This window comes from Alligator mississippiensis, chromosome 4, assembly GCF_030867095.1.
Source record: "Alligator mississippiensis isolate rAllMis1 chromosome 4, rAllMis1, whole genome shotgun sequence".
Classification (NCBI taxonomy): domain Eukaryota; kingdom Metazoa; phylum Chordata; order Crocodylia; family Alligatoridae; genus Alligator; species Alligator mississippiensis.
Window position 1 is genome coordinate 135,751,372 of NC_081827.1, and position 26,377 is coordinate 135,777,748.

Below are 26,377 nucleotides of genomic sequence, written 5' to 3' on the forward strand. Positions count from 1 at the left end.
GTATACCTACATTCTTTGAGAAGTAATTATTTGTTTTGAATGCTGATGGGAAGGCATTGATTAGAATAGGTGCAAACAAAAAAAATTACTTCCTCCAAGTCTCCTGTAATCATAGCGGGCATTTTTACATGTGCTTTGGGACACAGCACTGGGCACTTTAATAAGTGAGCCATGCTAATTAAAAGCGCTAGTGTGTTACATGTATCAGTGTCCCCATGCATCCCTGCGCTGAAAAAATGGTGGCAGGGTGCTTTGGACTAAAGCTTATCAAATGTGTTTTATTCCAGAGTGCCCCACCACCATTTTTTAAATGCAGGAATGTTAATACATGTGATGCAAAAGACTGCCAGAGTGTGTCAATTTCCAATTCATCAAGTCTGCTCTGACACACTAGATTTCCAGTGCATTGGAGCAGGCTCCCTGCACATCTATAGGAGCCCAGTATCTCCATCAATTAGGGGAACAGCAATAAGGCAGTCTCCATTGCAGCAACTCAAGACAGTAATGATTTTTCTCTTAGAAGAGTTCACTATTTGTACCTAAGTGCAGATAGTGAAATTGAAGTCCATATAAATAACACTTAAGCCTAAGGTGTTCAAAGGAATCTCAGAAATGTAAGCACCATTTCTCATTGGCTCTCAGTTAGGCCTGTTTTGAAAATCCCAGTCTAAACTCTGCACAAGGTTAAATTTCACTCGCCTGGTATGATTTTCTCAACAACATTTTCACTGCACAACATAAGATATTTTAGTGCAACCATGGGTAAGAGGGATTAAACATTTTTCTTTGAAAGTTTAAGCTTATATCATTCACTCATTTTGATGATGATAAAGATCCTGGCCTGTTTGGAATATCTAGTATTTTAAATAAGCTTTTAATGCTCAGACCAGATGTAACAGAACGCCCAGAAGAGTGGCAATTGGTCCCCATACCCATTTAGTCTTAGGCCTCTCTGTTGAGACTGCTCACCAAAATATTAGATGTGGTAATTGTTTGTGTGTTAGACAGGTATCTGATATAGCAAGACTACCAGCTCACTTCACAAAGTACCCTGAAGAGCCAACACTGTGTATGATGTGCACACTGCTATCAAGCCATCTGGATTCACCCTACAGCTTCAGGATGTGGAAGGTCCTCCGTTCCTTTGTCAGCCCCCTGGCTCATCCATGGTATGTTAATATTTACTTTGTCAAGAAGTAGGAAGTTAAAAGAGATTTCAATTCATCGCATTTTGTAAAGGAATTTCAGTTGAGATGAAATATATAACAGTTCAAGTTTTTAATTTGTAGTCCATCAGCCTGACTAGAAAATAACATTATTTTCTTAATTAAAAAATAAAAGTGGAAAGTAAATTAGCATTTCATAATTAACTTTGCACTGAAAAAACACAACACAGCTGACAACAGGAGATTCATGAAGATCTCTAGGACAATAAAAAAATTATTCCAAATTTCCATGCTGTTTTGTATGCAATAGCATTAAGATCATGTAAAGCCTTCTTCATTTCACTATTTTATACTAAAGAAGTAATCTTCAGTATCTTCTAAATATTTCAGTAATTTGTACAAAGTTAATAAAATGCATGTATTTTTTATGATGTACAGCAGTATAAATGCTTACTCAGGATTTCAGTATGTTGTAGCATTTTAGTATAGAATGTTAAACCCTCATTATAGAAGAGCAATATTGAAAAATGGAATTTTGAAATTTAATTGTTATAAATATATTGCTCTACCAAATATAACAGCATATATTCAGTAGGCATTGTGCAGCTCCAACTGATGGGAGGTCCTCTTTCACTTGTAACAAAATTTAAGAATTCTCTCTACCGCAACTAATTTAGTATTTTTAGAAGCTCTGATTACTGAAGGGCATCCCCCTTAATTTAGATCCTTCCTTTTGAAGATTTAATTCATGCTTTCTGTGTATCACTGTCAGTTTTCAGAGTTTGGGAAGTATTTTTCATACCGATAAGAAAATTCAGTAGCTACTTCCTCAGTTCAGATGCATTCACTCTGTCACAATGTCACAAAGTTCACAATCTAAAATATGGAGCTTAGCTTAAATATTTCACATGGATATATGTGAATGTGTGTGCATGTTAATGTGTATATATATATGTGTGTGTGTGTACACACACACATACGTGTATATATGTATATATATATGTATATGTGTGTATCTATCTATATAGACAGATGCACACACATACACACATATATACACACACAAATATATACGTGTGTGTGTGTGTGTGTATGTATATTATAAAGATCCCAGACCTATATGTATGTTTGCTCTGTGTATAACTGAAAACTGCTTTTCATTATTTTTAAATACAGTGACATCTGGATAAATCATTGTGATAACTTGTCAGCATTGTCTTATTGGTTAGCGCACTAAACCCCTACCCAAGTCCACCTGGTTTCTACACAAAACACTCTGGCTAATTAGATACATGTTAAGGCACTGTTATTTTCAAATGTATATATTTACTAAATCATAATGGCATTTCCTCCCAATTGTTAGTCATCTTAAAAGGGACAGATTTATGACCTCTGTAGCACCTATCAAGTCAACTGATGCCTAAAGCATTAGATACTCTTCAGTTTTTCGTGGCTTAATGAGGCATGGAAGATCGAAATTTCCATTTTGCAGAATTATCCTCAATTTTGGCATGAGTGCATATAAGTGAGATGCAACAAACTTTTGATTTGTTTTATTCCATCACAATCATGTAATATTAAAATGATAAGTGCTCTGAATTTTTGGAATAAGAAACTGCTGCACATTAAAGCATTTATCCATACTTTCACTCAGTTTTCATACAGTTAGCTAGAATGTATAGTTTGCATTCAGAATTATTGTAATATTTGTTTTCTAATTACAAATGTCACACATGGTTCTTTACTTTATCTTGACATGGCATGCACGGGGTGGATCCAGAGGTTGTGCAGGGGGCATGGCTACACCCTACTTTCAGATCACAGTGTGTGAACAGCACCTCTGGATGTTTTAAGGTCCCCAAAGCAGGTAAAAAATTGACCACTTCCTTTTCCCTCTGTACTCAGTAGCATGTCCCCTGCTCTCCCTGGCTGACCTAGAGGTGAGGGGAGCTCTAGAGCTGCCCTTGACCTACTCCAGCTGGACTCTGAAGGGAGCTGAGCTCTGCCAAGGGTAGTAACTAGGGCTGTGCAAGTCTTCGGATCCCATTTCGGATCCGGACCCACTTTGGATGCTTTGGCGTCTGAAGCGGCACTTCCAGGTCAAAACGGGATTCCAGTAATGGTGTCCGGAGCAGGTCAGTGGCATCCGAAGCACTTCAGACCTGCTTCAGACGCTTCGGACTGGCTTCAGCCATTTTGAGGGAATTAGAAGAGGGAGGGGGAGTGGGGGAGTGACAGAGAGTGGGAGCAGGAGTGGGGAAGACTGATGTCTGTAGGTAGCCAGTGAGAAGGATTTCTCCCTGGCTACCTCTCCAATGACAGCGTCTGTGGGGTGGGACTAAAAAAGTATAAAAGCCCCTGTTTCCAGCTCTTCTGTGCCTTTTGCAGATCATTCCCTGTCAGCAGCTGTGTGAGAGAGGACGCTGCAACTGAGACCTGCCCGCTGCTTTTTCGTGTTATAAAGGAGTGGTTAGGATTTAGCTTAATTTAGCTTAGTTTAGCTTAGCTATTCAATTTAATTATTAGTAGTATTACAACTAAATTTATTTCTTTGAATTATTTTTTTGGAAACTTTGCAAAAGGACAGTTGTGTTTTCCCAGCCAGTGTTATCTATCACTGTGCAGGGAGACACTGATTGCTTGCTTGCACGCACGCACACATGCACGCACACAGGCATGCACATACACAGAGACCCAGAATATAAAAAACAATCCCAGCGGAAGAAGACAGACAGATATTTACAGAAGAGCAAGACACAGATAATATATTGAGACACAGGAGCACACGCAAATAATTTAATTCACACCACAAGATAGACAATATCATGAGAGCCAGAAAGAAGACACAATTTCATTCAGAACAGCAGAGACAATATAGTGAGACCCAGAAAGAAGACACACAAATAATTTCATTCACAGCACAAGACAGACAGAGATATTCACAGAAGAACAAGACAGACATATACAAAAGGATTCACACACACACACAGACCTTTTGCAGCACAGGAAAGATCAATATGAAGTATGCTGGAAAGGCAGGTGCCAGGTCTTCTGGCAGGTAAGGGAGAGGGGGTAAGGAGAGAGCTAGAGCTGCAAGCCTGCTCCTCTCCTCCCCCCTCCTAAACACAGACACATTCTATTCCTGAGCAGCCATGATATCAGTGCTGCCAGTGGAAGCCAGGCGGTGAGAGCAGTGTCTGCACCTAACATCCCTGCACCTGCACCACCTCTGCTCAGTCCAGAAGTGGGCACCAGCAGTGGAATCACTGCCTCTTCCACCCCAATTTCAGCTCTCAGCATGAGCCTCCCACTTCCAGAGAAGGAGCTGGAGCTGGAAACAGGGATGCTGAGAGCACTGGCTCAGGCAATTCTGGGGACTGAGGGGGAATCAGAGTTAGTGCTCCACACCCCTCACATTTCCCCTAGACCCAGGTCTCCTCTGGAAAGCAGCACCTCGGAGGAGGCTGAGGTTGTGGAGGCAAGTGACTCAGCTGAGGCAGCTCCTCCTGATGTTCAGCCTCAGCCTGCTGAGGAGGAGGAAAAGGCAGGATCCTCGCCCTCAACCCAGAAGTGGGGGAGTAGTGTAGTGTGGGATCATTTTGAGGTGGCAGATGATCCCAGGTTTGCCATCTGCCAGCACTGCCGAAGGCACATGAGCTGTAGCAAGGACATGAGACACATCTCCACCACGGCCATGCTGCTGCATCTGAGGAGGCACCACCCCCTTGCCCTTCTTCCTGCTGCGCAGCCTGGCACTAATGCGAGTGTGCCAAATAGGAAGTCTCCTGCTCACTCCAAAGCCCCCTTCCCCTCAAAGCAGAGGCAGGCTACCCTGGACCAGTGGGGGAAAGGTGGACAGAAAGGGGGGTTGCATTCCCAAGGCACTCGAGATCACCCAGAGCACTGGGGAGATGCTTGCTCTGGACAGCCAGCCCTTCTCCCTAGTTGAGCGACCAGGGTTCAGGTGGTTCGTAGCATTTCTGGCCCCATTTTACGAAGTGCCCACACTTAGCAGGGCAGTGATGCCCTCCCTGTATGAGGCATGCAGGGAGTACTTGAGGGAGGAGCTGCACAAGGCAGGGCTGCAGGTAGCCTTGCACTTCACCTCCGACATCAGGAGCAACTGGGGTGGTGATCACACCTACCTCTCCCTCACGGGGCTCTGGTGCGATCAGTCAGGCCATCAGTGGGCTCTACTGCAAGCCAAGGTTCTGGATGAGTCCCACATGGCAAGGGAGATCATGGGGGCCATGAACCGCATGGTGTAGAGGCGGCTTGTTGGGTAGGCCAAGCTCACCTGAGGGTTCATGGTCATCAACAACGGGGACAATATGGTGAAGGCTGTCCATGATGTCAACTTTGTTGGCATCTGCTGTGTGGCACACAGGCTGCACCTAATAGTGAGGGATGCCTTGGAGGGGGACAGGGCTGCCGATGATGGCGCCCCACCAGTACTGCTACAAGCCGGCTGATTTCAAAATGCAGGAAGGTGGGGGGCTACTTCCACCGCAGCATCAAGCGGGGCAAGATGCTGTGGGAGAAACAGGCAGAGCTCAGCATCCTGCAGCACAGAATCATATAGGATGTGGAGACTCAATGGAACTCCACATAGCTGATGCTTGAAAGGCTGGTGGAGCAACAAAAGGCCATCCATGAGATGGCCTTGCTTGGGGAGATAGGGATCAGCACCCCACTAAACAGAGCTGAGTGAGGTACCATCTGCCAGATGTTGGTGGTCCTCAAGCCCTTCCTGGAGGCCACCGAGACCTTTAGCACTGGTGATGCCCTCCTCAGCCAGGTGATCCCCCTAGTGAGAGAACTGGAAAACCAAAAGGAGACCTTCCAGGGGATCAATGTTCTTGGCTGGGGCAGGCACTGGTGAGATGGCTGAAGGAGGGCATCAGGAGATGGCTGGATCCCTTGCAGTCCAGTACGGTCCACATGATAGCAGGCATATGCAACCTGAGGGTGAAGGGGAGCATGTGCACTGGAAGCCCCCAAACCCTTGATCACTGGATGCAGGTGCTGGCGAACAAAGTCAGGGAGGCCGAAGTACAGAGGTGAGGGATGTGGAAGAGGGGGATCCGCTTTCCCGTGTCAGCACTCCCAGCACCAACACCAGTCAGTCTGCTCCACACCAGCCACTGCCAATGTGGGCCATGGACATGGCTTCAATGCTGGGGTCCAAATGCACCAGACCCCAGCCTCGGGCAGGTAGCACCAAGGCTTTGCTGGCTACCTATCTCACTGAGGATGTGGAGCCACTGGAACGTGACCCCTTGGCCTACTGGGAAAGCCGCAGCCAGATGTGGCAGGATCTGGCCACAGTTGCCCAGCAACACCTGTTCTGTCCACCAACCAGTGTTCCAAGCGAGAGGGTGGGAAAAAGGGATGTAGCAACTCAGGTGAAAGTGCAGAAGTGCCTGGGGTGTCAGAGGTCTGGCAGGTCACAGTGTGCCAGAATTGCACTGTCTATACTGAGTCCATGAGTTTCTGTACTTCATCAGCCTCCTAGGTAGTAAGTACAGTAACTCATGGACTCAATATACACAGTGGAGTTCCGGCACACTGCAACCAGCCGGACATCTGATACCCCAGGCACCTCTGCACTTTTACCTGCACTGCTACATCCCCCTTTCCCTCCTACCCCCTACCCCAGCCTGTCCCTCACCCCCTGATGCCTCCATTTCCATTTTCACCGACTAGCTTTCTTGCCTGCATTGCAGGCCAGGCCAGCCTCTGGCTTCTTTACTATTCCTTCCATCCAGGACCACCTGCAGGTACTTCCTCAGCCTGACCAAGGGGTTTTCAACCCTAAAGCTTCCAAAGATACATTTTTTTTAAGTACTCCTTTTTTTTTCATAATACACATATAGCCAGAAAAACACAAGTTAAGCCATCACACACCATGAATAACATCATATGTCCAACACAACACAACATCGTTACTTCTTGCTGTCAATTCCTTTATAAAATGATAGGCTCTGGGACAGTTCCGTGTGGGTACCGTTGATGCTGCTTCTGATGCTACTGGTGTTGAGCCAGCTAAGTTATTGTACCTGTTGTCATGTAAAGCGAAGTACCGGGTGTGAGGCTGTAGGAGAGGAGGCAGCCTCAGTGGGGCACACCGCCATGTTGTGCAGAGGCCCCAGTGCCAGGAAGGGTACACCTTAACACACACACAGTGTCACCCACCCACATCATGAGTTTTGCCTGTAAGCAGCTTGGGGTGCAGGGCCCCAAACAACAGACCCCCCCCAGCGAGATACACACAGCTGGCAGGCTTCACAATTTGGCAGGGCTCAGCACTCACTCCGGCCTGCTCTAGGACACACACTCACAGCTGGCAAGCTTTGTGGCCTCAGTAAGAGCTACCAACTCTGCAGTTTTGACCCCCCTCCCCCGCCGTGTTGTAACACATAGACGTGACAGGAGCTTTGCTTTCAAGGATTTGAGGTGCAATTCTCCCCCAACCCCTGCACCGATCTTCTTGAAATTTGGCAGGCTTTGTGGCCTCGCAAGAGCTACCACCCCTGCAGTTTTCATCCTGCTGCGCCTTAACGCACACAGGGTCATTTGTGTCGTGAGTTTTGCCTGTCAGCAGCCTGGGGTACAGTTTCCCCCAAACCCCTGCACCAATCTTCTTGAAACTTGGCACGCTTTGTGGCCTCAGTAAGAGCTACCAGCCCTGCAGTTTCCAGCTTCCTGTGGTGTAACACACAGCCGTGACATGAGTTTGGCTTTCAAGAATTTGGGGTACAGTTCCCCCCAAACCCCTGTACTGATCTTCTTGAAACTTAGCATAATTTATGCTCTTAGCATAGGCTACCACTCTGGCAAGTTTAATCCAAATCAGACAAAAAACAACAAAGTTATAGATCTTCCATTGATTCTCCATTATACCCTGTGGCCGGATCTCTGAGGCGGCTCTGAAGCTTCGGAGCCGCCTTGGCCAGATTGAGGTGGAAACCCGGGCCGGAGCTCCAGATCAGATCACAGCCATCTGAAGCTGGATCAGATCGCTGCCAACCCACACAGCCCTAGTAGTAACAGTGGTGGCAGTAGACAAATTTCTCCTCCTTGCCTGGTCCTCACAGATGTTCTCCGCCAGCCTCAGGTGGGGTCGGGGAAGAGGAAAGGAAACCCTCCTGTTGATGCCACTATCTTGGCTGAGCCTGGCTCCCTGTTCAGCATGACTGGAGTGGGGCAGGAGTGGCTCTGTGGCTTTCCCAGCCTCTGGGTCAAGCAGAGACAACAAGAACAGTGGCAGTGGTAGGGGAGAGCAGGGAATGGGAGGGAAGGGGATGTGCTGCTGAGCATAGAGGGGAATGGGGTGGGTGCCAAGAGCTGGTGAGTGGGAGGAAGGTGGGATTCTTACCTGATTTGTGGATTAAAAATAGCCCCAGCTGCTGCTCCTGCAGCATGGTCTGCCCCCCACCCCTCCCGCCCTGCTGTTGTGGGTGAAAAGATAGGGGCTGGGTGGGGGGGGAGTTTGAAGCAGTCACTGCTTCTGTACCCCGCCTTTACAAAACCCTGGTTCTGCTCATCAGCATGCCAAACACATCTTACAAAATGTCAAACATGGCTGGTTACTGATTTTTAGTCACTCACGGATAACTAGTCATCATTACCAATCCCTACGGAATGGCAAATTAACTCAATTTTACTATATTTGTAGTATATTGCCAGAAGCTTCCAGATGTAATTAGTATGAGGCTCAGTCTAGAAATAAACAGTTGCCAATATTGTCAGCACCAGAGGAGTGCAGCAAGCCCGTCCAGGAAATTGTTGTCAGTGTTGCAAACAGCCTGCCCACTCTCTAGAAGCCATCTTTTGTTCCATTTTGTTGCATAAAAACAACTCTCCTTTTTTAAGTTTTTAAGATTTAAGATACAGTTTTTAAGCTTTATTGACACGGATCAATCTTGTGGTAACTGCCTGTTGATATCCACAACCTGATATCCACGACCAAAACTGAACTATGGTACAATCAAAGCAATTTCTGAGTTTTCTGAGTTTTCTGTTCCACTGAAAAGGGATGCTGCTCAGTGAAAAGGGATACTGCTGTGTTCCTCTTAAATAACTATTGCCAGTATATCTTTATATAAAAATATGTTAAATCTAATATATTTCACTGTACCAGTCTTCTTTAGTGATGCATCTTTTATGGCCCATAGTCCATTGATCACCCATTGATAATGCATAACAAATTTGTTATGGTTATTATTATGTGTTCACAAATTCAGAAGCTTCAAACAAGTTATGGAAAAACAAATTTACTATAGCTTTGCAAATGCATTTTCTATCATGTTGTTTGCATGGGGTTATTTTCATTTACGTGACAGATGGATATATTGGCTAGACAGTGTTGATCAAATAAAAATACAGAAATATGTAGCAACATACAATGCCAAGATCAGGATAGGGTTTGGCATATTGCCTGTGGCTACATTTCAAACATAGCCAACAGAGTTCTTTCCTTTAAGCTTTACAGCTGAAGTGGGTAAGTCTTGAAATGGACTCCAGGCTTTCTATCCTTATCCACAAACTGGATGATAAATAACAAGAACAAGTTGGTTCACAGCATAGTGTGGGAGACGTATTTGTTGGCAGGTGTGCCTCTGTGTTGATAGGTTGTCTTCCTTTTCTTTCTATATCTTTTCTTCTTTCCTTAAGCAATAGCAGCATCTGTCTGCTGCTACTGTGGGGTGCCCCTGCACATATTTGGATCTTCTCACGCCATGGGATAAAGAAAATCTATTTTATTCTCAAACACACGTATAACCAGCAATATACATAACATATATATGCAATATATATGACACATATGTGCAATATATACGACACAAAATATAACTAGCAATAATATAATTAGCATCATATATATAGCTAGCAATTCAAAAAGCCAGTGGATACAATTTTTCAATTTTGGCACTGGGTTCTTTCCAGTTAGGGGGCGGAGAGAAGGAAACCTCTAGCTGTGTCAGTGTATTATTTGAATTCCGGTACATCCACTGTCCTTATCAAGTAGAGAATAGGATTTAACTTTGGTTGCGCTAAAATACTGCTGAAATAGGAAAGAAAGCAAAATCAGATAGATGTGCTTGATTTCAGAGGAAAAGTTTGTTTATGCTAACTGCTAAACTCTCAAGAGAAACTGCTTTCAGAACAAGCAGTTCTTGTTCATCCTTGTAAAACTTCCCCTGTCGAGGCAGTTGCAGCTTAAACTAGGTGAAGGGATACTCTCATATAGAGCCCAGTGTTTCATAACTTTTGTAGGACATTTTTTGCTTAATTTTTTTCCACTTACTCTTAACTTTCTAACTGCTGATAGCCAGCTGTCCTGAATTGTTGAGCAATGGCCCCACACTGCCATTTGTTTTCCCCCTGTTCTCTACATACCTAAAGAAGGACTTCTTGTTGTCCTTGATTCCTGTTTCTAATTTAAGTTCAGTCACTGCCTTCCCTTCCTAATCTGTTCCCTACAAGTGTGGGCCATTGTTGTATAGTTCTTGAGGCTTGTCCCAAACTTCCACTGTTTGCATACCTCTTCCTTCTTTCTTAAGAGGACTGTGATTTCCCTGATTAGCCAAGAGGGCTTCCCAGCCCTTCTGCTACTTTTTCTCCACATGGGAATGGACTTCCTTTGTGCTTAAAGGATTGTGTCCTTAAGGAACGACCACTCTTCATGAACTCCTTTCACCTTCAGTCCCTGGTCCTGCAGCACTTCCCCTACTAGTGACCTGAGCTTGATGAGATTTGCATTTTTGCAATGGTGTCCACTCCCCTGACTGTGAGAAAGTGTGATGGATAGTGCGATTTCCTATAAGTTGAACAAGGGAGGCATTCTGTAAATATATTTCTCATGCAACTTAATATAAAAGTTCTGTCTTTGTGGTGGTTCAGTTAGTTTACTGTATAAAGAAGATAGACCCACATCCTTTTTTTTTTCAAACTGAATTTCTTTTTCCTGGTATATTTTTATTCGTAATTAAAATTCAGGGCAAGAAAGTTCATCAGCCATTGTTTATTTTTCCACGAATAATATTCTTTTTTACAAACTGTCTGTGGGCATCTAAATAACAAGCCAATCAGTGCTGATTAGAATATGTATGGAAGCAATTTTCCAAGCTCTCTCATAGTTTGTTATTCAATAGTTTTAATACTCAGTTGCCAAATATGAAATCCCTTGTTTTGGCTAATCCTTGGACCGGGGGGGGGGGAAGGGAATTCTTGAGATGTTTTTTGTATTCTTCTGTCACTAAAAATATGATTGATTTTCCTACTACTATAATACTGCAGGTAACAGCTCCATTCAAAAACTATCAACTTATATAATAAGGAAATGTAGGCACTCTTCCAAAAAGAATTGTCAGTTGTCTTTGAACAGTTAGTTTTCAAATCTTAAAGTATAGCCTAATCAGAGCAGAATGCAGTTCTTAGCTGAATTGTGTCTGAGACAGCTATTTTTATGGACCTCCTTGTTGGGGAAAACTGCTAGTAGTAAGCCTGACTCCGGCTACTAATCATATGCAGGATGAAGCTGTAAGAGAGTATCTATAATATTTTATTCTACTATTAATTTCAAGAAAGCACTTCATTCAGTTTTCACCCTTTGCGAATCCTCCCCTCCCATTTATTTTATAAGTACTGGGCCTACATTAACTTTGAAGTTTCCCCATTTGAAAATGTGACAGCAGTAGAAGATGTAGATTTACTATTTTGCATTTGATGTCTGTGGAAACAGTTCTTAGAAGATAAAATAAAGGTGTAGATATGCTGCATGAATTTGAACCATGTAGTTTTCTTGCTGATGTCATTTGTGTTGATTATATATTCAGCTTAACCTGAATTTAGCCATGAAGCACAACAGTTTCCAGTTGTATCCAAAGTTTATTGCCTTAACTGGCTCTGGAGTTTGGTGTATTATGGTGATACATTTATACGGTCAGTTGTTGTTAGGTATGGTGAGTTTCTTAAAGTAATTATATGAATATTTTGCCAATTCTCTTGTCAAGAATATGGTGAGGTTGTATTCCAAGGCAACAATATATTCCAAAACCAGGATGTATGTCATTTTGATACAGAAGATGACATTACCGTCAATGTGTTTTATAGTATTCAGTGCTTATTACATAGCCTGAGAAAACCAAGTAGCATCAAAGCAGCTATATATGTGACCCATGTACTTTACTTATTTGTGATATATAGGATTCTAGCTTAATAACAAGGAATATCAACAAGGGTTTAAAATATGCTATACATCTGTTTGCAGTTAGCTAATTTTGACAATGGATTTCCTGAAGAGTTAAGGTAACATAAAGAACTGAGAGGGAATTAAAAATTGTTGAGATTTCCAGCTAGACTGCTCTTACAGTTTTCTTTTGCGTTCATGTGGTCATCTGAATTAAGGTCAGCTGCTTCTAAAGTATTCTAAAGAGCAGATTTTTTTGAGTTATGGGAGCCCTCTGTGATGTCTTTAAAGGTCAAGAACTCACTTGTTTAACATTACCTAATCAACATATACAAGGGTTCAGAGGCCAACAAACTAGGTAGAGCACAAAAACTGGATTAGGTCATGTCACTAGAATAAAAATGTGACAGCAACATACAGTTAATCCTACATTTCAAATTTTAGTAGATGTGGCTGATGGACTGCAGGGCTAATTGTTGATCTGGTGAATGCATAAGGGTATTGGCACCTAAGGGTGATAAATTAAAGATTATCTGTGCTCTCTTGGTTTATCATTTACCCTGTAAGACAGATATTAGCTGTCTGGTGCTATAGTTAGTAAGAACAGCCTTTCCAGAATAGTTGCAGGAACAAGTACAAAGATCATTTAAGAGGGAAGAATTTCTTGGGGTATTTCTTTGCTTGTTGATGAAATGTGATTATAAATTGGTAGGCTGGTAGCTTTGATGACCCAGCTGGTAAATGAGAGGTGGGGCATCCTGAAAATGAAAATATCATTTTATTTACTGTATGGCACTGGCAGACTAAAGTAACAGAGGCAACACCCTTATAGCAAGCAAGAAAATATTAAGTAGTTGGTCAAAAAGGGAAAATCATTTAGGGAGCTTTGGAGATATTTTCCTTGATTATTTTTTTCATTTTTTTTAAATGCCTACCTTTGGTGTAATAAGGTGTATTTAAAAAGGTGCCAAATATAGAAGCCAAGTCTCGGAAGTGTTCGACTGGGCCATCAATACAAGTCAGCTTTTATTGGAATATGTTAGCAATACAGGGTAGGTGGGTGAGTGTGGGGGGATACAACTCCATCTTTATAGGGAAATATCTTCCCATTTATTCCCCTTCAAGATTAAGCTATATAGAGTTTTGTATATTTTTGTCACACTGTATTGTAAATTGTTTTAGTATTAGATTTGTCTTTCAGGGGCGCTGACAGCATCTGTTTCAGGGCACAGTGTACCCTTGATAGTATATTAGAACTTCCCTTTACTATGTTCTCATGTCCTGTTTTTTGTTTTCACCCTATTTTAGGACATTTTCCTACAAACATTATTGAATAGAGTGCTTATTAACATGAGCAATGCCTACTGAAATAACTGGTAACATCTGAACAATTACATGTAGTATTTTTCCCTCCCCCCATCCCCCATGGCTAAGTCTGAATATAGTTATAGTTGTACAGAAAACATCTTAATAAACAGGCCAAAATACAGTATTCATAAAATAATAGAGCAGCTCCAAATCTGTCACATACCCCAAGGACATTCAAGTTGGAGCTGAGCAGTTCTGCCATATTGTTTGTCTCTCTTGTATCAATTTCCTGTTTTCAGGCCTCATTAACTACCTACTTCTGTCTGCACCAACTTACTAGGGTTTAACATACAATTGCCCTTCAGGTTTAACTCTGAGTATGAATAGAATATACAAACAACTTACCATGGGGAAAAAAATGATGGGACTTACTGGGTGCATCTACACAAGGCTCTTTACTGCATATTAGACTAATCTAAAGCACAGTAAAGCGTCACTGTCTACACGTGAACGGCAATTACTATGCAGTAGTATGCTACTACCTACTAGTACTAAAAAAATGGCACAGTAACTAATGCTCAGTAGTGCACATGTAGATGCTGGTGTTGGGCTCAAACTATGTTGAGTCAGCCACACTAACAGGGGGCCATCCTCCTGCTTGGTGCAGAGCCATGTGGCTGACAGTTTCTGCAGCCACATGGCAGGGACAGCACATTGACTGTCTCAAGCTGGCCTCTGGACCCCTGGCTTGACCCCTGGGGCCAATGCCAGCTTCTGTCTGCCCCCTGGGCACCCGGCCCCACCAGTGCAGGCATATGCTGCATGCTACAGCCCCATGGACCCTGGCTCTTCCTCCCTAGGGCCTGTGCCAGCAGCTGCCTGCCCCATTGGCTCCATGCCCCATTGCTATGGGCACATGCTGGCCCCTGCAGCCCTGTGGACCCTGACTCTGCCCCCAAGACTCCACACAGGCACAGTCTACGCCCTCTGCACCCTGCCCCACCCCAGCAGGCACATGCCAGGCATTGCCAGCACCCAGAGCCCTGGCCCAACCCCCTGAGGCCCCTGGCAGCAGCTGCCATGTCAGCCTCCTAGATGGCGGAGACAGCAGCCCTGGGGCCAAGCTGGACTGAGCATGAGTCCACAGACTTTACCGTAATTTGGAGCAATGCAGAGGTCCAGTGGAAGTTTAGCCTAGCCACCTGCTAATGCAGGCATTATGGCAGAGAGCATGTGGCAGCACACCCACCAGTGCTCTCACCAGCAATGCTACGTAAGTGTCAAGGCCCTGTGGGTACAGTGGGTCCACATCTGGGACCACAACTCTCAGTCCAGGCCCACACCCTTCATGCTGCAGCTGGACCAGATCCTTGGCCTGATGGACCCTGGTGAGGCTTGCCACTTGGTCTCAAGCACAGGCAGGCTGCTGGAGCCTGCACCACAGTGAGGAGGACTACACAGGGGAGGGCCCTTCAGGGTACCATCACCAGGTCCCGGTGCACTCCCTACCCTCAGCATCACCTAGCAGCTCAAGCAGCCCAGGCCAGCACCTGCCCCACCAACTCTGGCAGAACACCCTAAGCAAGGAGGACAGGCTGGGGATGGCCCCAGCAACAAGCAGCACCAGCTCTTCCCCAAAGGGGACCAGTGCCCAGGTAGCCAGGAGGTGTGCCTCCGTGCCCTAGGACACCGCAGGCAGGGCCTGAGTCCAACCACTTGGATCACCTGCCACACCTGTCTGGTAAGCCCTGCAAAGGGAGGAGGGCCAGAAAAGGGGAAGGGGGTGCCACAGCCACCCATACCCAGGCCAGCCTTCCCCTGGCCTGCATGCCAAAGGCCCCGCACAGAGGGTGGGGTGCCCTTCCCTCTCCTCCCCTCCCCATCATGACTGGCTGAGTTCCTCCCCCCCGCCCATCAGATTTTACCCGCTCAACATACAAGGAGGCAGGAGGCAGTTCAGAACTTTATTGAGCAGCCCACAGGCTTACACCTAGGCAACCAGGAGCCTGTCACATGCGCACATGCAAAGAAACTCGTTAATGACAGCAGCAATCTCCACCCTGGCCATGAGAGTCAGGGACTCATAGCATAGGCAGAAATACCCCTCCACACAGTGGTGAATGTTGCAAGGAATCACAGGATTACCTGGGGCACTGCCAAAGCTCAGAGCCCCATGCCACATTCTCAGCTGAGCCCAGGGCACCATGGTGATCATCATCAGCAGGGCATAATAGGTGGGACTCTACTCAGTGTGCTCAAACAGCTCATTATGGCATGCCCTGGTGACTCTGACCAGGCGCATGCTTAGGGTGCAGGCCATGCAGCAGGGGCATCTCTGGAGAAGGTCACCAGGGGGGAAGGAAGGGGATGTTCAACAGCTCCATGTCCCGGCTTGGTGGGAGCCCCTCATGCCCAGACTCCAAGTGCCACAGGCCTGGCAGCATGGGAGCAAACTGCCTGGCCTGTAGAGAGGAAAAGGCAGGGGAGTTGGTCTGGAGCCACCGTAGTAGCTGCCGCCAGGAGCCAGCCCTGGTCTGGCCCAGGTTGGCTACAGGGAAGGCAGGCTGCCTGCAGCAAGTGACAAGCGGCCCATCTACCCCCACTGTGGAAGTTGGGAGGAATGGCTCAGCTGGTAGCCACTGGTAGAAGGGCCCATCCAGCCAACTTACTATGGTCCCCGGGCATCTGTGCATGCACATCCCCCAAATTGAGGATGGGTGGTGCACAGTCCCTCAGTACAGTGCATGTTATCTCTGAAATGTTACAAACTCTTACAAAAAGACTCTCTGTCCTTACTCTGCAGAACTAGCAGCTGCACATGGGGGAGAACCACCAGGCACCAGCAATGTGGCTATAAGGATGCTGCCACCATCAGCCAGCACCCTCTGTATGTACCACCTCTGCAATCACTGGATCCTGGACTATTCTGTACTGCTGGAATAACTTGTCACAGTAATGGAGGATAAACTCACAGACTCTCAGGCCTTGTACCACCAGGACCTTGAGAGGGAGTGGGAGAGGGACTGAGAGGACTGCCCTCCAGGAGAGGCACCTTGCCCTCCTGGAGGGGATGGTAGTGGCCCAGAAACAGCAGAACGCTGTGGTAGGCTGGGCCGGAGGCAACTGATGAGGACCACCAGGTCCTGGACCTGACACTGGCAGTTTTCAATCTACCAGTGTAAATAGTTTCACAGGAAAGAGGGTGCCTTATTTGTGTTGGGCTTTGGGGTTAGGGGTGGAGACTGTTGTTGGGGAGGAAGGGTGGGAGGGAGTCTTGTTGGGCAGGAAGGGCGGGTCTGTTGCTGTGTTGTGGAGGGAAATTGTCACAACCCAAAGTTGTGATTTTTTGTTTGTGTGTGCGCTTCGGCACTGCTAAATTATTTCCCGCCATTTTTGTCGCTTTCTTTGCATGGTAGAGCTCTCTGCTGCTAGAGAGAGCTCTGGTGCAACGGGAGATTTCCCGCCAAATTGTAGCTTCTTTGCAGTGTGCATCTCTTTTGCATCGTAGTGATGCTCGCCGCAAAGAAGTTCCCGCCTTTTGTATTAGAGTCCACGCCATGTTATTGGCCGACTTCTAATTTAGGCATACGTGGCAGCTAGCAATTGGAGGAGGGAGGAGAGAGAGATATTCTGTGTGAAGATCTCCAAGCGCTGTGGACCCTCGCGGACCCGGCGCACCTCCCCTAAGCAGGCAGAGAGAGGCAATAGAGCCGAGCCTACGAAGCTTTCGCTTCTTGCCTCTCCCCGTCGCCGAGCGCAATCCTAGACGTATCCCTTTCCTATAATTTCAGACCCCGTGGAGCCTAGCAAACTCTGGGGAAAGCTTATCGGACCCGCAGAGCCTGAATAGCTCCAGGGAAACTTCTCGAATTCGACTTGACCGGACCCGCGGAGCCTAGCAAACTCCATGGGAGCAATCGTTTTGTCAGAGTCCTCCAACGAGGGTTCAAGCAGGAGCTGTGCCTGGAAACTTATCCAGCCTACACCGATACCATTTTTAGGTGTAAGTAAACAATCTTTTCAATCAACCGTTATGCCTCCGTGACTAATTCTAACTCGCGTGTACAAAACCATCCCGCGGTTTCTCCCACCCCGCGTGTCCGGGCTGACGGCCACAGCCCGCGTGCACCGGAGACAGGTCCGGTACGACCCCGGTTCACCCCCGGCTTGCCCATGGCGGCCAGAATGGGATCTGAATCACCGCCGCGCATGGCGACGAGGGCGGGCTCGGGGCCCAGCCCGCACAGAAATAAAGACAGTTTGGTGAAAACTGTCTGCAGTATGCATGATCTTCGGGTTATGCTGTGGGCCTGGAGTTTATGAGCAGCCACCCAGATGTCCTACTGTAGTGGGTCAAGGAGAAGAAGAAGGTGATCTGCAATCACCTCATGCATACAGTGCCCTGGCAGCTTGCCCGGGGCTTTTTTTTTCTTTTTTGGGGGGGGGCAGGGAGGGGGGCTGTCATTGGCCCAGCTACCATAGCTGGAATTCCTGGTGCCAGGCTTCCTACAACCACCATGCCTCCTCCATCTAGACCTCATGGAATAGCTCCCCAAAGTCCTTCCAGATGTTGTGCAGCATACAGGCCGCAGCAAAGACCCAGGGGATGTTTGCTTTGGTAAACTCGAGGTGGGCAGTGATGGTGCACCAGCATCCCTTGAGGCATCCAAAGGCACACTCAACCAGTGCATGGCTTCAGCCCAGGCACCTGCTGAAGAGTGCCTGGCGTGGGTCAAGCTGGCTGGTGTAGGGACGCATGCTCCATGGCAGCAGCAAGTAATTGAGGTCACCAGTGAGGAGGGGTGGGACGGTCACATCATACAGATGCAGATGTGGGATATCTGGTGCAATGTGGCTGCTCTCCACCAAGGCTTGTAGGACAGAGTTCCAGAAAATCCAGGTATCACGGGCACTACAAGCCCAGATGGCACAGATGTTTGTGAAAGCACCTCAGTGGTCCACCACGGCTTGCAGCATGATGGAGTGGAAGCCCCACCAGCTGTAGAAGGGGCAGTCTGCCCAGGGTGGGAAGATGACCTGCATGTGTGTCCTGTCCAGGACCCTGATGTATTGTGGGAAGCCAAGGGCTCAAAAGCCCGCCACCACCTCTAGAGGATCAGCAACCCAGAGCACAGTGTTAGCCAGCACATTCTAGAGGGTGTTGCAGGTCTCAAGGATGGCCTCCATGGAGGTCACCTTGCCCACCCTGAACAGGTGGCTGATGTATTGCAGGGTGGCAGGCATGGCAAGCTTCATAAGGGTGATGGTCACATGGGTCTCCGTGGGGAGAGGTGGGTGCATGGCAGTGGGCTTGAGCTCCTGATGCAGGCTGAGCTGCTGCATGAGCTCCTGTAATGTGGCCCAGGTCATCTGGAATGAATCCAACCATTGGTTATCATTTCAGGTGCTCAAGATAATGCACTGCCACCAGTCCTGGCTCGCAGGGCTCCAGCCCCAGGAGCTTGTGAATGACAGTTGCGGCAGCATCCATGTGAGCATTGTCCATGTCCCTGTTGGGGACCAGAAGCCAACCCAGGGTCAGGTAGCTGATGGCCCAGGGGTAGCAGGGCAGGGACTGGGCCATGCGCCCACCTACACAGCCACATGCCAGGGTGGGCCAGAAGGAGCTGAGGCCCACCTGGGCCAGGCAGCAGTCATTGCTGATGTAGCATGTGGCTAGTGTGGCAGCAAGCAGAAGCCTACAGAGCTAATCATCACTGCCAGGCGCTGAGCAAGGAGCAGCCATGGCATGATGGGCACAGACTCTGGGGACAGTGTCCTGTAGACTGCCAGGCTGTAGACTGCTCCAGGCCAGAGAAGCTTGTGGCCAGGGAACAAGGTGCAAGGCAGCCTTTTAAAAAGCATTCCTAGCACCCCAGCAGCTGAAGCCAGAGCTTGCAGTTCCCCCTTGCTGCTGCAGGGGGGCAGAGCAGGGCAGGACAACCCTGGACTTGTTTGCTCCCATTGGGCTCAAATCTGCACCTGACAGGGCATATGTGTAGATGTGTTCCTGGCCCAAATGTAATGCACCTGAATTTACTGGAAAGTAAAATTCAGGAACATTAATTACACATGTAGATGCACCCACCATCTCTGCATGTTAAGTGTGAATGTAAATGTTCTTAACCTTCCATTGAAGTTTAACCTGGCCTGGTTTAGCTTTCACATAGCATGGGGGGAAATTGTATGCACCACTGTAAATTATTTGCAACCTCCCTCTAGTACCTTCTGAAAAGTTCTGAAAAGACAGTATACTGGCATATGCTTCAGCAATAAGATAACACAAGGCGTGCACCCCTGTACACTCTCTACACATCACCTATGGCACTTACAACTTTTCCAGTTATATTGCTATAGCATTAAGTGACTGCAAAAGCCATTTATTCCTACTGATATTATTTCGGAATGGATTAGGTCAGTTTCATGTATTTCTGTAGAAATAGATACCTGATTTTGTTTTGCAGATAGGATGTCCACCTTTTTAAAGGTTGATCCTATTACTGGTTGTACAGCAAAGACAATGGACAACATTGTCTGAAATGGTGTAGTTTATATTCAGTATTAAAAGCTTAAACCAGTATCTAATTTTGTACAAGATTTGAGTAACAGATATCTCAATAGTAAAACATCATATAGTTCTGACCAGTGGCATAACGGGGCAGATCAGTTCCCTGGGCAGCAGCAGCAGCTTCTAGGTGCAGTGGCAGTGGCTGCTATTTTTTGACGCACCCCTCATCAGCAGCCAGGGCTGCTGCCCTGGGCTCCTCACCTGAATTATGCTACTGGTTCCAACTTTTTATTTGTGTTATAGCAGAAGTAGCCATCTACTTCAAGATGTATTTTAACACCACCTCCTTCCTCAGCATATACCAACAGTTGTAACATTTTGAAGAAAAACTGGAGAGCTACATTGGTTCCAAAATTTACTTTCATTTAAATATCAGAGCTGGACATTCTATTCAAATTAGGCCTTTCCTTTCTAAGGGTACACTATGGATAAAAAAATAGGAGGCAACTTTAATTAGGATACAGCGCCAAGAACTGCTGGTAAGAGTGTCAATGTTAGTTCCTCTCCCTTGTCCCCTTGTCGCCTGACATGAGTCAGAATTATAAAAAGTTAATTTCTCTGTCACATAATAGGGATCAGGATTCACTGACTCCAGTAGCTATGGAACACTTAAATTATTATATAAGGTAATAAATAAATGCAATTGAAAACATTCTCTTGGCATTTCAACTCTTAAGATTACAAAAAATTTAAACTGTGACATCCATTATAAGAAATGAAAGATTAAAATATCACCTTTCTCATGTCATACTATTATATAATGACTTCAATATTAATATTCCTAGGTTCATGTGAGGTATCTATATATAGACCTTTGATTTTTTACTCCAAGCAGTAGAGCTTACTGAAGATGTTTCTAACAGAGTTTAACTCAGCTAGCACCTGACTTGCATATAGAGAATTTCTTATCCTTATAAAAGCACAGTTTGTACCCAGAGTTAGTTGCTCATTTTGTATAAGGACACACTGAAGGTGTACCTCAAGAAATGGATGCTGACATCAAGAGTTGGGAGGATCTGGCTGCCAAATAACTCAAATGGTGCTGGAACCTCAACCAAGTGACAGCCCATTTTGAGGTAAGGCATCTTGCTCTTGAAGCAAAAAAGATGGAAGAGGAAAAAAAAAGGACAGGAACCCCAGCCTGCAGCTTACTCTCTACTAAAGAAATACCTGCAACTCCTGCAGATGGATCTGTGACTCAAGGATTGGACTCTTAAGTCACCTTGAGACCCATCAATGAGCTGTAGTGGAGATCATCTTTGAATTGAGGGATTGCTGATGAGTTACTCATTTTTAAATTTTATGTTATGATGGAGTTAAGGCTCAGACTATGCCTTGTTAATTTATCTTAAAATGAAACATTATAAACTTTTGAAATTCAGAATTTAAGAGAATTCCGAACATGGTAAGCGAAGAAATCACACTGAAAACATACAATTATTATATGTTATGATATTTCACACTTAGTTCTGGGATAATTACAACATATCTGATTTATTTGACTGTAAATTACTAATGTGGAACTACAAATTGTATTCCATTGAATAAGGTTTTTCCTTGCATCTCTTTATCTAATTTTTTAATTAGTAAAAGTTAAACATGATCACTAAACAGAAATTCAGAGAATGTAATAATGACATTCATGATTTAGTAGACAGCACTGCCATCAAACATTGATGCATAAGTGTAAGATTTGCAAGTAAATCTGCTAGTCAGTTTAAGGAGTAAAATGCTTGTAGGTCCCTATCTTTAGGCGCCATTATGCCTATAACTATAGCCCTTATCATCTCTGCCTCATTTACAAAGTTATAGAGATGCTACTTATTTACTTCACAGAGATATTGTAAAGATAAAGATGTACCCAGAAACAGTAAAATGGGAGAAGTGTCTAAAATAAATAGCAGAAAAGACCAGATTCTGTCCCTAAGACATTGCCTAGATTCCAGTCCCTTCTATTTCTGGTCTCCCCAGTACTTGTTACTTTTTTGGACAGTGCTATGTGAGCTGAAGCTCCAGATCTGGCAATGGGGCCAGTTGCCTTTCTAGTTTTGTATGCATAGGTGACAGAAGGCTGGGACTAATGGGGCTTATCCCCCCCCCCAAACTTTTCATGGCAGCAAGCAACAGCAGTAGCATAATGGTGCCGCCATCCCGCAGCCCCTGGCAGCAGTCAGCATGTAGCTGCTCCCACGTACAACACCAGCGCACACCAGTCCTGCAACAGCCCTGCGGGAGGGAGGGGGAGGGGTCAGGCAGGGCTCAGCCCCTGCCCCTGCCCCCAAATAATATTTTGCCCCACTACTTTTGTATTTCCTTGTAGCAGCTTGACAGCCATTTGAGGTGATAAAGCTGACCAGCAATGGGCATTTTCCCTTTGTGAGAGCTATGTGACTTAGCTACAATGGTAGTGTTAGCCATGATGGTCCAGGAATTACTACATATTGGTAACTCCAGCAAGAACAGAGGGTTTGAGATAGTCAGATGTGCCTGGTGAAGAAAGGAGAAAGAAAAGAGGAACAGCAAGATTCTGTCAGGTGTTTGTGGATGCTGTTCAAAACACAGTCATTTGAGTTGCTTTAGCTAAGAGACAGTATGACAAACTTCCTTGGCCACCATTTTGTTTCTTGAGTTCAGGAGTTGAGCCAGTTGTGAACTTGAACTTCTGTATGCATAGGCGACAGAAGGCTGGGACTAATGGAGCTTAGACCTCGCAAAACTTCACGGCGGCCAGCAACAGCAGTAGCATCATGGCGCCACCATCCCAAAGCACCTGGCACCACTCGGCATGCAGCTGATCCAATGTAAAACACCAGTGCACACCAGCCCCACAACAGCCCTGCGGGAAGAAGAGGCAGGGGTCAGGTGGGGCTCAGCCCCTGCCCCCACATATGCTTTAGCTAAAAGAGACAATATGATTGACTTCCTTTGTAGCAGAAAGCCCCCTTTTCCTCTTGTTTGCACTTGCTCTCCCCTCTTTGAATATGTTTTTCCTCTTCTACCTTTTCTTCCTTCCTCTTTCTTCACTTTAAGATAAGGAATTGTGTTTTAAAATTTGTATGTATGCATTTTGTATCTCCCCTTGTATTTTGGTATATTTATCTATTTGTGTGCCATGGCATTACTTTTGTAGCTTATATTTTATACTCCTCACCTTTCAACTTTCAACTATAAATGTGTTTAGTAACAATGTTAACAAGGGCAGGAGTCAAACTGCCGCTTCCCTGTATCAGGCGGGCCCCTGAAAGAGCGAGTGAATCAGTGATTGAATGCGTAACACAGTAGCAGACAGTAATTAAAACCTAGGGAAATCGCAGATCAACCAGCGGAAGAACTCAATAGAAGACAATGTAACAACCGGGAAACCTCTAAACATCACTGTTCAAGGGCTAGAAGCCCTGGTCTGAGTTAATCAACGCCAGGGACCAACTTTTGGGATGAATATCTCCAGATCAACCACTCCCAGAGCCCTATTCAAAATTCATCAATGGACTCCCAAACCTGCATGTACATGCGGATGACCCCTGGGGCTGACAGATGCCATCCAGTAGCCACTGAGGGGGAAGTCCCACAAGGGTCAATGACCCCTGGATTGGGCAAACCTGAAAACTGGGGAGTCACCAAAGTCTGCCAAGGACAGATAAAAAGCAGTGAAAAGTGACCCTCAGCGGCTCCCTCTTGATCTCCAATTTGACCAGCACCCGACCTGTCCAGCCAGAAGGACCAGCCGGCGACCCCCTTCTGGAAGATAACACTATGCTGAAAGAAGCCTCAACGGCAGACTCCAGTGCCTGTGGGATAGGTATACCTGACTCTTGTAGCTTGTTACTGTGTGTGTGCATGTGTGTGTGTGTGTGTGTGGGGACCAGCCCCAAGGTTTATGATTTAACTTCATTACAGTGCTTTAATCCGCCTAATAAACCAGAATTTTAAGGATCCTGAGTTTGACATTTGTAGCCAACACCTTGGCCACCATTTTGTTTCTTGAGTTCAGGAGTTGAGACAGTTGTGAACTTGAACTTTGTGACCTCTCACAAAATGGTTGTTGTGACAGGCAGTCCACTCCTGTGAAACTGTGTCTCTGCCTGAACAGTTTTTTAAAAACATGAATTGTGAATTGAGGTGGAGAGAAAGATTCAGCTAATTATATAAGGAAATATATGGCCTTTCTTTGGTTAGGATTTTGGTTTGAGTTAATAGAAATGTCTCATGTAATTTTAAAAGCATGCTTTCAATAATCCCTTGATACTAACCATGACCAACACTGCATTTTTCCTGTCTGTCAGATGGCTTTTTTACTGTCAAGAATTATAGCTGACACAAATTTAATGGGCTGTTTTCATGGGGAAGTTGTAGGGATAATCTGGTCTACTTTACGTTCTAGTTCCATTACAAAATGAGCTCTGGTCTTTTCCATGGACATGCATGTTGGGGGATGGGAGGAATATATGGTAAGACTAAAAGAAATGAATAATGAAATATAAAATCAGTTTTGTCTTCCACAAGCAGGAAAACAACAGTGCTTTTAACTGATATCCAGGAAAATTTATATATGGTTTCCTGCTTGTACCATAGGAGAAAAGCCAACCCAGAGAAAATAAGCATAATTTAGATGCATGGTTTTGATATACGGCTTTTTAAATAAGTGGCTAGGATCAATAGCTAATTTAGATAATAAACTAGCATAACTCTGCTCTGTAATGCTGGTATGAATACAGAGTGGCTCTGATGAAGTTGACTGATTTACCTATCATTTGCATCAAGTCTGAGAGCAGAATTTGACCAGTTACTTTTAATGTAAAACATGTCAACATTCAGCAGTGTAGGACCCGATCTCTGCAGTCCTTATTCGAGTTATTTCAATGGTACTGTTTGCTGAGAAGTACTTTAAAAATAGTCCAAAAGTTGGGAAAGTTTGTCATTAACCTAGAGTCTTGTTCTTGTCTAGTAAAAGGGAGGAATCAATGTGTATGTTTTGAGAAGACCTCCTAAAATAATTATTTAAAAAATAGTAACAAATAGAATAGGAATTATAAAAATACAGTAAGTGTGTGTTCCACTTAGAAGAGTAAATCTGCATTGTTATTTTCATATTACATTTGGCACATAATTTGGTTATTAAATGTACGTTAGAAATTATGCTAAAGATTTTTCAAATGGAAAGTTAGACTCCAAATTTGATATTTGGCCATCAAAATAAGTAGTCAGGCTTTTAAATGTGCTGACCACCAAATGGGTCCTAGACTGATCTTTTTTTGTCAGTTGATCTTAAGGGTAAAATGACAGTCATTACAAAAGTAGGTGTATCAGTTGAGTTTCACAGAGTCAAACAGAGTGAAATAGTATCACTCTTCATCCACTTAAGAGCGCCCCAAGGGATGATGACTAGGTCGAATGGTCATAAACTACTACAAGACCATTTCAGGCTGGACATAAGGAAGAATTTCTTTACTGTCCGAGCCCCCAAGGTCTGGAACAGCCTGCCACCGGAGGTGGTTCAAGCGCCTACATTGAACACCTTCAAGAGCAAACTGGATGCTTATCTTGCTGGGATCCTATGACCCCAGCTGACTTCCTGCCCTTTGGGCAGGGGGCTGGACTCAATGATCTTCCGAGGTCCCTTCCAGCCCTAATGTCTATGAAATCTATGAAAGTCTAAGTTCTAAGTAGGGTGCCCTGTCCTACTTAGACTAAGCAGTCCATTTATGTCTAAGGATGAAGTTACACGTTACACTTAGACCATATTAAAGCCACTTAAAATGTGACCATCCACATGTTAAAGCTCACTAATTCATGCTAAGTGCCCTCAAAATTATGTCACTTTAGGTGAGGGTTAATTCTAGGCTGTGCTATCTCATTCATGTTAGGGTAACTTTAGTCTGCTCCATGGAGATAAAATGAGCAATTTACTCGTATCCAGTATCCCAGAATGCACCACTCCTAGCCTCTCCCTTCCCCACCCTACCACCCACAGCATGGATAGAGTGGTCACCCCTGCTCACCAGCCCTCTAGTGGCATGTCAGAGCTGTGTTAACCCTTAACACGATGGCTCACATTATAACTTTAATACTACTGAACATTACACAGATTTAGTATGGTCTAGGTGTAATGTGTTACTTCACCCTAAGCCTAAATCCACTTAC

General features: G+C 45.3%; 1 long non-coding RNA gene across 1 annotated transcript; it reads left to right on the top strand.

The window, feature by feature from the left end:
* Nucleotides 1-632: 632 nt before the first annotated feature.
* On the top strand, nt 633-24,169 carry LOC132250218 (uncharacterized). Its single transcript, XR_009461865.1, has 5 exons — nt 633-762; nt 1,009-1,169; nt 16,472-16,555; nt 17,460-17,671; nt 22,911-24,169. It is a non-coding gene; the product is annotated as an uncharacterized LOC132250218 (long non-coding RNA).
* Nucleotides 24,170-26,377: the final 2,208 nt, after the last annotated feature.